Raw genomic sequence first — 12,176 nt, 5'->3', positions numbered from 1 at the left:
TCGTCAGAATTTGGTCGAGGTTATAATGAATGTATGAACACAATTTAAAATTCTTGAGATTTAACTTAACAAACTTTGCTTATCGTGTCAGAATAATATAAAGATAAAGTTTAAATTTGGTTGGAAATTTTCGGGTTGTCACAGTACCTACCCGTTAAAGAAATTTCGTCCCGAAATTTGAGTGGAAAGGTCGTGAATGATAATAAGTATGTTTTAATGATGCATACAGGCTGGAAATTAGAGTTTTATCATCAGCGAATAATTTGAATAAACAATCCATTTATATGAAGAGTACGAATGAAGCTAACATAGAATAGTGAAAAGAGTAAGTGTTGATTCATCTTATCATTTGACGTAGATATGATTGATTTCCAGATTTCAAGGGATTTGAAGAAAATCTTTGTAATAAGATTTGATTCTCCGGTAACAAAAGGAATTAGGATCCGCTTTAAATGCGATCGTCCATTTTAATTGTTCTGTCAGAGATTTTCTTATAAATTCTCCTCCTTCATTTTCTTACAACTCACACCTTCTGTTGATGCATTTTATGCAAGTCCCTAGACATCTACCCAGGTCCATTGCAGGTACAACAGTTTACAGGCCACCATGATCGTTCGTTATTATCCTATCCGTGTTTGTATGTGGTTACAGCAACTGCAGGAACGAGATTTGGATGTTTGACTATGTTAGACTTAGTCAGACGTCCGAGTGAAGCCTCACTCGTACGGCTGATAGGCTCATACGCACGGTTGATACTGAGCTAAGTCACAATTACAAAATAAATGAGAAGACATGAGTGAGTGATCACCCGTACGGCTGATGAAGCCAACTCGTATGTGTGATGGATGAATCGTACGGGTGAGTCAACAGCAGGGGTATATAAAGTCTTATGTTCTTCATTTTAGGTTAAGCCTCTCATTTGTTATACACACTCAGATCTGGTGAGCTCCTCCGATTCTCTCTCAACCCAAATCACCCAGGTGGTGAATAATAGCTCTAGGTGTTGATCTAATCACACTTGATTTAGTTATGGTATGACTAAATTAATCCCAAAAAGCTTAACCTATTTACTAGAGGGTTTGATTCACTTATTCCGTCATTGTGTGAGTTAAATCTGTTGATTTCTAAGTTCCTAGTCATGTTTCATCACCTTCTATTCTTTTCCCCTCAACTCATATTTTAAAGTGTTCATCAATATGCTCCATCCAGTTCTGATTCTCGATATACTTATAACTTTCATATCGGTCATTCTTCTTTTTCATCTACCGCCGGAAGAATCTATTTACTTCTACTATACTCTTGGGTTTATAGTGTTTCTAGTTCTCCCGTATCTTTATATTACTATATGCATCGATATATATGGTTTATAATTTTTGGTTTGTCGTTGGGCTTTATATCTTCCCTTATATTTCAAAGTCTCTGTTTCTATCTTCTATAATCATTGTCATCCACTGCTCTCTTTTATTTACTGCAATTTATACCCCCAATTTCTATTTCGGAGTTTTGTCATTTCGTTTCTTCTTCTTGCGATTAAGCACCGCTTGTAATGGTCCAGAATTCACAGATATGAATTTCGGAATGAACATTGTTAATGTTCTAGGAAGGAAATTGTGATGGCACGATCTTGACTTGTCAAATTACTAGAATACCTTGGAAAAGGCCGAATCATCAAGAAATATTTTCTTGATATTTTAGAGGTTAAATAGAATACAAGAGTCGTATAACATGGCACATGATGATGTTATGATCTGTGAATCATCACGTTCCATTTAGAAACTCAGTATGAATTACTGTAATATAATCACGTTGATCAAGTGTCATTATATTATACTAACTCATGCTTCAGTTTCCAACACTACTTCAAAAACATTCATATTTTAAACTCAAAGGTTTACAGAGTATAGGAACTAAACAGTTTTCTTTTTGATGTAATACAGATAGCGCAAAGAGATAAATGATTCTAGATAAGAATAGTTATGGAAATATCTTCAGAAATATGGAGGATATTTATAATGAAAGATACGATGATATCTTAGAATTTCTAATATCAGAGGATGATGAAGAATATTGTCTGTAAGGGTTTAGTGTCAGGAGCAAGGTATTCGTTAATGACTTCAGCAAACACTGAATCATTTGGATTCTTTGAAGGCAGGTTCAGTCTTTGTGATTTGTCCACAGCCTCCTTCATACTTTGCTCAATCCGTTTTCCAGTTCCAAAACTTCTCTATTTCTGAGCTTTGTTAATACACTAATCTTTATCATCAAACTTTTTACTGCTAAGGTCGTTTACAGTTTTTGTTGCTTCATCAGCATTTCGAGAACTAGTTCACGGTTCAGAGTGTTTTTCAGAAACTTCACATTCGAAGTATGTAAGCCTTGGAAATAAACGTTATGTATAACTGTTGGCGTCAACATGCTGTGAGATTTCAAAATACTGATTGCTAATTCCCAATGATTCGTATGGCAATTCTCGTTACAAGAGGCAGATGAGTAAATGATGAGGTTTCGATAAATATAAAGATTCTTCGGAATGCCCAAGATCAGTGAAGTTGTTAGTAAGTTTATTGCTAATGTGGTGGAATATGAAAGGTTCTCCGGTAACAAAAGGGTAATCACATATATCAAAATTATGATAAGGCTACTCCGAATGAAAAAATCGAAGTTGTCTTGCTGGAGCTGTGATATAATTTGCTACTTTGCAAAGGAATTGCAAGGTTATTTTTGCTAATAAATGCCAAAAGATCTGACACAGATATGTGTTGAATTATGACTTTGGTTTCGAGAGCTTTTTAAGTACATAATTGTGGGTAATATGTGGTTGGATCATCATCTCGATTGCTCATTATTTGAAGTGTCTTCAGAGATTTTCGAAGGGTTTGAACACAGATTGTAATTGTTTGTATACATTTGATGTTCTAACACACTTTTAAAGTCAAAGTATAGCTTTGAAAGATGTAGGAATCTAAAAGTGATGGTACCGATTATATCTCGAATTAAATTCTGAGATTTTAAAATCAGAATATGTAATTGGGTTTGAATGAGTATGGTTGTTTTGATTTCTATGAAAGAATGTATATTATTGTGAAAGTAGGAAGTATAATTGATAATTTGCTTAATCTGATTCGAAGAATGTAACATATTAATTGTGAATTTATATATATCTCTCGGGTATTACCTACCAGTTAAAAAAAATTTCACAATTAATATTTTGTACATAAGAATTTTATTACAGTCTTTATGAAAATATATATGTATATATTCTCCTCAGATGTAACATAGATTTTAATGAGTTAATACTAAATTAAACTCATTCGATTTACGGTTGGAACTAGAATTGAATAATTCCTTGATGGCTTTAGAGGTTACATAAGTATTTCTTCAATAATATTGAAATTATGAATCAATACTTCGTTATTTGTTGAGATGTGATGTTGGTTTTCGTTAAATTCTTGTGAACTTCGCAAAGTACGAATGATGTTATCTGAAAAGTTTCGGTTACATCAATGATGAAGTGTAAAATCAAATATATACTTGATTTATTAGGAATTGGAATTTGTTGAATTGAGACAGAGATTGTAGTTAACGATGGTTAAGTCGCGGGCGAGGGACGTACATTATTGCATATTTGTAATATGAATTAACCGAGTAGTTAAGATTCACACACAATAGCTTAGCACGGAAAGATTTATTTTTTATTTCAAAATATATATATATATATATATATAAAATATATATATATAATTTCTTCAGAGGGAATGAGTTAATTCTTCATAACTTTTTGATACAATATACACGTTATTGATTCGTAATGATGTCCACAGTGATTCTTGAACTGACGGAGTTTGTGATATTATAGGTATTGTTGATTCTGATGTTGACTGTACTGACGATGCTGGTGACGTTGACGGTACTGTTGATGCTGTTGGTAAAACAAGTTTAACTTGTTAATCACACACCATTTTTGTCAGGGTTTCTACTCTTCCTTCTATCATTTTGGTTCGCTTAACTGATTTATGGTTAGGGCTAGATTAGATAATCTCTAAGACTTTAGAGATTATATAATCGCCGCGGAATGTTTCTCCAATGAAGTTATGAATTAATACTTCGTCAGTTATTGTTGTTGGTACTCCTTGGTATCTATGGTGCGTATGACGTTGATGCTAGTGGGACAGATTGTGAAGTTGAGGTTTACAACGCGGTTGTGGTTGGAGGTGGTAATGGTACTGTTGGCGTTAATGATGGTGGTATTGGTTATGCTGCTGGTGTTTGTAATCTCTGCACCATATTCTCCAAAGCCACTACCCGAGCGCAAAGTTCGTTGACTTCTATTATTCCAGGATGATTGTTGGTCGGAACGAGCGGATAAATAAAATCTAGAATTTGATGTAGTATATAATCGTGACGAGATACCCTGGAAATGAGAGAGAAAATGGTGTCTCGAACAGGTTCGCCGGTAAGTACTTCAGGTTCTTCGCCAAGAGGGCAATGTGGTGGATGGAAAGGATCGCCTTCTTCTTGTTTCCAATGATTGAGGAGGCTAAGAACCCATCCCCAATTCATCCAGAATAGGTGATGACTGATTGGTTGATCCATTCCGGTCACACTGCTTTCGGAGCTTGAGTGAGATTCCATTTCGGAATCCGAGTGACTTGAACTGATGACAAATTCCATTTCGTACGATTGGATAAAGGATTTTTGATATAAAATGATTTTTTGGCTATCGGGTGGTATTCTATTTACATAGGATATCTATATATAGAGATCAAAAGATTTCATAGATTATGAAGGAATTTACGGGATATGTCAGGCAAAGTTTAAAGTAACAGATACGATAAGATATGATTTAGCAGATACGCTAAGATATGAATTTTGTTTATACACTACTCATGCAATTAATGTAGCAAGACGTGTCTAGACAAATAATGATAAGAAGGTAATTTCCTATGGATGATAAGCAGATGAATTCCGACTAGAAATGATAAGCAAAACTTTTGACATGCAGATACGGTCGAAGTCCAGACTCACTAATGCATCCTAACGACTTATCAGTTAGACACACTAATGCAGACCTGGTTCGCTAAGACCACTGCTCTGATACCAACTGAAAGGACCCGTTCATATACATTATAAATGATTCACAATAGTTGATTACATTGCGAGGTATTTGACCTCTATATGATACTTTTTACAAACATTGCATTCGTTTTTAAAAGACAATCTTTCTTTACATAAAAAATTGACAGGCATGCATACCATTTCATAATATTCACTATCCAACTATAAATTGATTTAATAATAATATTTGATGAACTCAATGACTCGAATGCAACATTCTTCGAAATATGCTATGAAAGACTCCAAGTAATATCTTTAAAATGAGCAAATGCACAGCGGAAGATTTCTCTAACACCTGAGAATAAACATGCTTTAAAGTGTCAACCAAAAGGTTGGTGAGTTCATTAGTTTATCATAATCATTTATTTCCATCATTTTAATAGACCACAAGAATTTCATTTCCAGTTCTCATAAATATACGTCCCATGCATAGAGACAAAAAATAATCATTCATATGGTGAACACCTGGTAACCGACATTAACTAGATACATATAAGAATATCCCCTATCATTCCGGGATCCTCCTTCGGACATGATATAATTTCGAAGTACTAAAGCATCCGGTACTTTGGATGGGGTTTGTTAGGCCCAATAGATCTATCTTTAGGATTCGCGTCAATTATGGTGTTTGTTCCCTAATTCTTAGATTACCAGACTTTAATAAAAAGGGGCATATTCGATTTCGATAATTCAACCATAGAATGTAGTTTCAATTACTTGTGTCTATTTTGTCAAACATTTATGAAAGCGCATGTATTCTCAGTCCCAAAAATATAAAGGGTAAAAAGGTAAATGAAACTCACCATACTGTATTTCGTAGTAAAAATACATATAACGTCATTGAACAAGTGCAAGGTTGGCCTCGAATTCACGAACCTAAATTAATTATATATATTTATGTGTTGGTCAATATTTGTCTAACAAATTAGGTCAAGTCATAGTGTACCACAATCCTAATGCTCGAGACTAATATGCAAAAGTCAACAAAAGTAAATTTGACTCAAAATAATTTCCAAAAATCTATACATGATTAATATATAGTTTAAATATCGTCGTTTTATATTTTTAAATATTTTTAAAAGATTTATTAGAGTAAATAATATAATTTATTTATTAATAAATAAAATTTTATATTATATTTATATAATAAAATATACTTTTATATATATTAAGTAATAAAATTTATAGGGTTCATTTAATATTATAAAGATAATATGATAGGTATTATTAAAGTAAGTTATTACACGTAGTAAAATATGTTTGTATCAAATATTTATTTGATAAAATAATATCTATAATGATAGTAAGTAAAAGTTGTATTATTTTGTAATAATAATTATTATTATAAAAATATCAATATTTATAATTACTAAGATGCCATTATGATAAAACGATAATTCTAATTATGATAACTTTAATATTTACGATAATTTTTAATATTATCTTTAAAATAATAATTCTATTTGAAATAATAATAATAATGATATTCTATAGTAACAATGACATTTCTATTAAAATGATAATTTTTGTTAAAATGATAGTTTTAATACTAACGATAATTTTAATAATAATAGTAATGATAAAAATAATAAGAACGATAATTTTATCTAAATCAATATCTTATAATATTTTAATTTCATCATGATACTCTTACCCATTATTTCCTAATCGTTTCGTTTAATTGCTTTTAATCGTCTTTTATATCGTGTTCGTAATAATGATAATAATAGTAATCAAAATAATTACGTGTTACAAATATTTTTTTTAATTACACTAATATTAATAATGATAGTTACTATAACATTATTAACGATAATACTAATAATTATCTTAATGATAATATAGTAATAATAATATTAAAAATAACAATAACCATTTTTAAATAATGATATATATATTAATAATGATAATAATAATAATACCAATAATAATAATAATAATAATAATTGGATAATAATAATAATACTAATTATAACTTTAACGATAATAACGATAGTAATAATAAAAAAATAACAATTTTTTTAATGATAAATCCTTTTATTGATAAAGATAATAATAATAATAATAATAATAATAAGATAAAACTGGAACGACGATAATAACGACGATAATAATAATCATTTTTAATAATAATACAAAAATTCGATGGACTATAACTTCAAATCCGTTCATCAAAATCATTCGATATCTAAATGAAAAGTTCTTAATTTTTCGCTAGCTTTCCAACAACATGCATATCTTATACCTTATCTCAGTCGCATATATAACTAATTCAGGATTCAACATAACCTAACTAAAGGCAATATCAAAAGTACAAACATGCATAATCCTATATACTCGAGCACTAGTCAGGGATACACTATTAGTATGTAAAAGTTAAATTATGAGTACTCACGTATCAATATTGAGATTCAATATTGCAGGAAAGGTACGTAGACGTAACGGAGATGATAAATACTATATTGACCTCACGAGCATACCCATGAACCATACCCAATCACCTCCATAGCTATAACCCATAATTTCCTTAATCCAATCCCACTCGAAAAACAATTTCGAAATCACTCGGATAGTACTCTGACGTAATATTTTATGTATACTAATAATATCTTGAAATAATACGGAGTAAATATATATATGTAAATCGATTGAGAGAGTTTAGAGAAAAATATTTTCAAGTTTCTATGAAATAATGAAACCTATTGAATTCTATTTATAATAGATTTTTGAATTATTAAAGTATGAATTATTAAAGTGAATTATTAAAGTTTGAATTATTAAAGTGAATTATTAAAGTATGAATTATTAAAGTGAATTATTAAAGTATGAATTATTAAAGTGAATTATTAAAGTATTAATTATTAAAGTTAAAGTAAAGTAAAAATAAAGTAAAGGTAAAGTTTAAGTATAGTAAAAGTATAAAACTATGTACGTATAATACGCGTATAAATATATATAATATTAATTTAAATCGTTATATATATTTAATAAAATAAAATATAAATATCGTTATCTTTATCATACTGGTTAAGTAATGAGTTGTCAAAAGTGGTTCTAGATATTTATAAAAGTTATATACGTTTTAATAATAAAGATCTTTTTAAACTGAAAACGTTTTTGTACGTTTGAAACTAAATCAAATAAATATAATAATTTTGTTTTCCAAAACCAAATATATTTTTAAGAATCATTTTGTTTAAAGGTTAAAATAATGGAATTTGTTATATCATAAAATGTTTTAGAAAAGTAGAATCATATATATTCATAATAGGTTTCAAGTTTTTAAATTACAGTTTGTTGGTGAAGCATGGGATAAAGTTCAAAGGTTAAATAAACGTATGAAATCATCTTAATGAAAAATGTCGAGTTACTTAACTTGTCGATATCCAACATCTAAGTTATTTACACTTCACGTTCTTACTTATAAATCACTTTACCATTTTCCGAATGTTGTCAAAAAGAATAGATTTCTTAAATCACAGTGGACCTCATAACATAGACCCGTAATCATATCATAATGTATCTGATAAATCAATCATTTGATATTATCTTCTAATTCCATCGATAAACATATTGAAACAAATACGTTCATGTAAAGTATTATATGTTTAATACTTTATTAATATTCTCAAGTTATAATATATATATATATACATATTTATTTATATATAACGGTTCGTGAATCGTCAAAATTTGGTCGAGGTTATAATGAATGTATGAACACAATTTAAAATTCTTGAGATTTAACTTAACAAACTTTACTTATCGTGTCGGAATAATATAAAGATAAAGTTTAAATTTGGTTGGAAATTTCCGGGTTGTCACAACTTGGGCTCTTCTTGAACTGTGAACCCAATAAACGTGCCGGGATGGGCTTCTTTCTCTGCGGCCTGCTTGAATTGGTATTGGGCTATTTAATTGGCTTCTTATTCGGGTCAATATCAGATGGTTGTTGATGATGTTACCCAAGCAAATGAGAAATGATAATGAAACATGAAAACAAAATGATAACATGATTCCTGGATAATGATAAAATGGTTATAATTATGATTATACTTAAAATCATGATTATGTTATGATTATGGTATGATTATGAGAATAACGAGTTATGATGGTAACTATGAAGGAAGAATTGTTTATAAAGAAGAAACCGAAACATTAGGCTTAAATATATTTGAGTGATGCATTAAATCAGAAATAAAGTAACAGAGGGATGGCTAAGTGTGTTTGTGTTTAACCAAAAGGTTTCGGGTTCGAGCCCAGGCTCTGACGAATCTTTTTAAAAGCCTATTTTGGAAAGGTTCGTGAATCCGAGGCAGTCCCTGCATTGTTCAAAATAGTCATATGTATTTTTACTACAAAATACATTAGGTGAGTTTCATTTGCTCCCTTTTACTCTTTACATTTTTGGGCTGAGAATACATGCAAATGCTTTATTAACTGTTTTACAATATTTATATGCGTGAGTTTCATTTGCTCCTTTTTACTCTTTACATTTTTGGGCTGAGAATACATGTAAATGCTTTATTAACTGTTTTACAATATTTATATGCGTGAGTTTCATTTGCCCTTTTTACTCTTTACATTTTTGGGCTGAGAATACTTGTAAATGCTTTATTAACTGTTTTACAATATTTATATGCGTGAGTTTCATTAATCCCTTTTTAAATGCTTTTGCAATATATATTTTTGGGACTGAGAATACATGCGCTACTTTTATAACTGTTTTACGAAATAGACACAAGTAATTAAAACTACATTATATGGTTGAATGATCGAAATCGAATATGCCCCTTTTTATTAAGTCTGGTAATCTAAGAATTAGGGAACAGACACCCTAATTGACGCAAACTCTAAAGATAGATCTATCGGGCCCAACAAGCCCCATCCAAAGTACCGGATGCTTTAGTACTTCGAAATTTATATCATGTCCGAAGGAGGATCCCAGAATGATGGGGATATTCTTATATGTATATTGTGAATGTCGGTTACCAGGTGTTCAATCCATATGAATGATATTTTTGTCTCTATGCATGGGACGTATGTTATTGAGAAATGGATATATGAAATCTTGTGGTCTATTAAAATTGGAAATGATTATTTATGTTAAACTAATGAACTCACCAACCTTTTGGTTGACACTTTAAAGCATGTTTATTCTCAGGTATGAAAGAAAGCTTCCGCTGTGCATTTGCTCATTTTAAAGATATTACTTGGAGTCATTCATGACATAGTTCAAAAGACGTTGCATACGAGTCGTTGAGTTCATCAAGATTATTATTAAGTCAATTATAGTTAGATATATTATGAAATAGTATGCATGCTGTCAATTTTCGATGTAATGAATGATTGTCTTTTCAAAAACGAATGCAATGTTTGTAAAATGTATCATATAGAGGTCAAGTACCTCGCGATGTAATCAACTGTTGTGAATCGTTTATAATCGATATAGACTTCGTCTGGATGGATTAGGACGGGTCACTTCACAAGATGCATCAGGTTGAAAGTCGATAGTGGGAGTATCGGGGAAGTTTGGTGTTTGCGGGGTTTAGAAATGGGATGACCAATGTTGTTTGGTCAATATTCTCTAGTTTATGCAATATGCGGGCGGATTAGAGTTCCTAGTCACTAAGGAAAATGGGTTGTCGAAGGGAGTCGGATAGAACGCGTTCGACGCTTGCTCGGGCCTGGCTGATGTTTTAACAAAGGGAGCGGTTCTTCTTCGAGGGTGATCAATTACGAGTCTCTAGTTGATGGAAGAGGGGCGGATAATCTTGTAAGTCTCCAAACTTGAGCTTTCTAGGATCGTTGAGGGTGTCGGGAACTCAGTATGAGTTTGGTAACCGATGGAAGTTATCGAGCTAGTGGGAGTTAGTCGACTAGTAAAGTTGTGGAGATGATTATCCGACATTGTCTCCAATGTTCTCAAGATTGGTGTAATGATTCCAGGTAACACTAGGGCTTCGAGTACTTGTTTTACTCTTTGATGGCAAACTAATTTGCGACTGACTGGTGGTACGAACCAAGTTTCTTCTCGAGTAGTCACAGTTTTAGTTCTTACTCGTATAGTGGGAGCGTGCTTGGGATGAGAAGATGGGTTTGTCAAATTCGTAGCTATGAGGAGGTCAGTGAACCAGCGAGAAAGCGGAAAGTTGAAAAGTTAGTAGATTTCGAGGTTGTGACTGTGTTCTCACTAGAGCCTTGATGAACAGTCTACGAGGACGTCTATTGGATTTTTTAGATTGCTGGGAAGGAAAATCATAGATAGACGGTGAAATCCTATACAAGGGTGATCATTGACATGTGGGTTCAGGATTAGACATGTCTAGAGTGATCGGTGAGGCGGTGTAGTCTCATGAAGAATATTATAATTGAAGAGTCACATACTTCAATTGGTCTTCTGGTGTATAAAGATGATCTTCGTGTTAGAAGATGGTGACGATAGAAACAGAGATAGCCCAAGCTAGTAACTATGAGATTGGATTATCACTCAGCGGTGTTTTTTATGTCGAAAGACTTCACTTGCTCATAGGCTAACGAGTGAAGTGCAGCGTGATTCGGGTGTCTCATCCGGCGGTATCAAAAGGAGTTGGTAATCGACTAGTCTAGAGTTATTGTGGGTTTGTTTAAACATAGTGATGAGTTGATAAAATGGGTTGCGTTTAGATCATCCTTCAAGTGGGAGATTGTTGGATGTGTGACGGATATCAAAACAACAAGAAAATTGCATTTTAGTGTTAAGGAGCGATGTGGCACATTAAGGCGCGTCATGACTCAACACTTGGATTGAGGTTCGAAGGTTGCAAAGCTGTCGGTTTTGAAATCATGCTTTAAGCCACGACGCGGATCCTCCAGCCACGGTGCGGTTTAAGCCTATTCGGGAGCCTGGCGAGGAAAAACGCGTTTTCTTGCTCTTTAAGTTGTTTCCTTATTTAGATTTTCCTATAAAAACACCCTATTGTAAACCTAACATATGTGCACGAATTTAATATTGAAAAATCTCTGGTTTGCGCCCGTGGACTAAACTCTTCTCTGTGTTTTGGAGTTTGGATATAACCACG

The sequence above is a fragment of the Rutidosis leptorrhynchoides genome, chromosome 7 (genome assembly GCF_046630445.1).
Source record: "Rutidosis leptorrhynchoides isolate AG116_Rl617_1_P2 chromosome 7, CSIRO_AGI_Rlap_v1, whole genome shotgun sequence".
Classification (NCBI taxonomy): domain Eukaryota; kingdom Viridiplantae; phylum Streptophyta; class Magnoliopsida; order Asterales; family Asteraceae; genus Rutidosis; species Rutidosis leptorrhynchoides.
Note: the sequence above shows the minus strand (reverse complement) of the source record.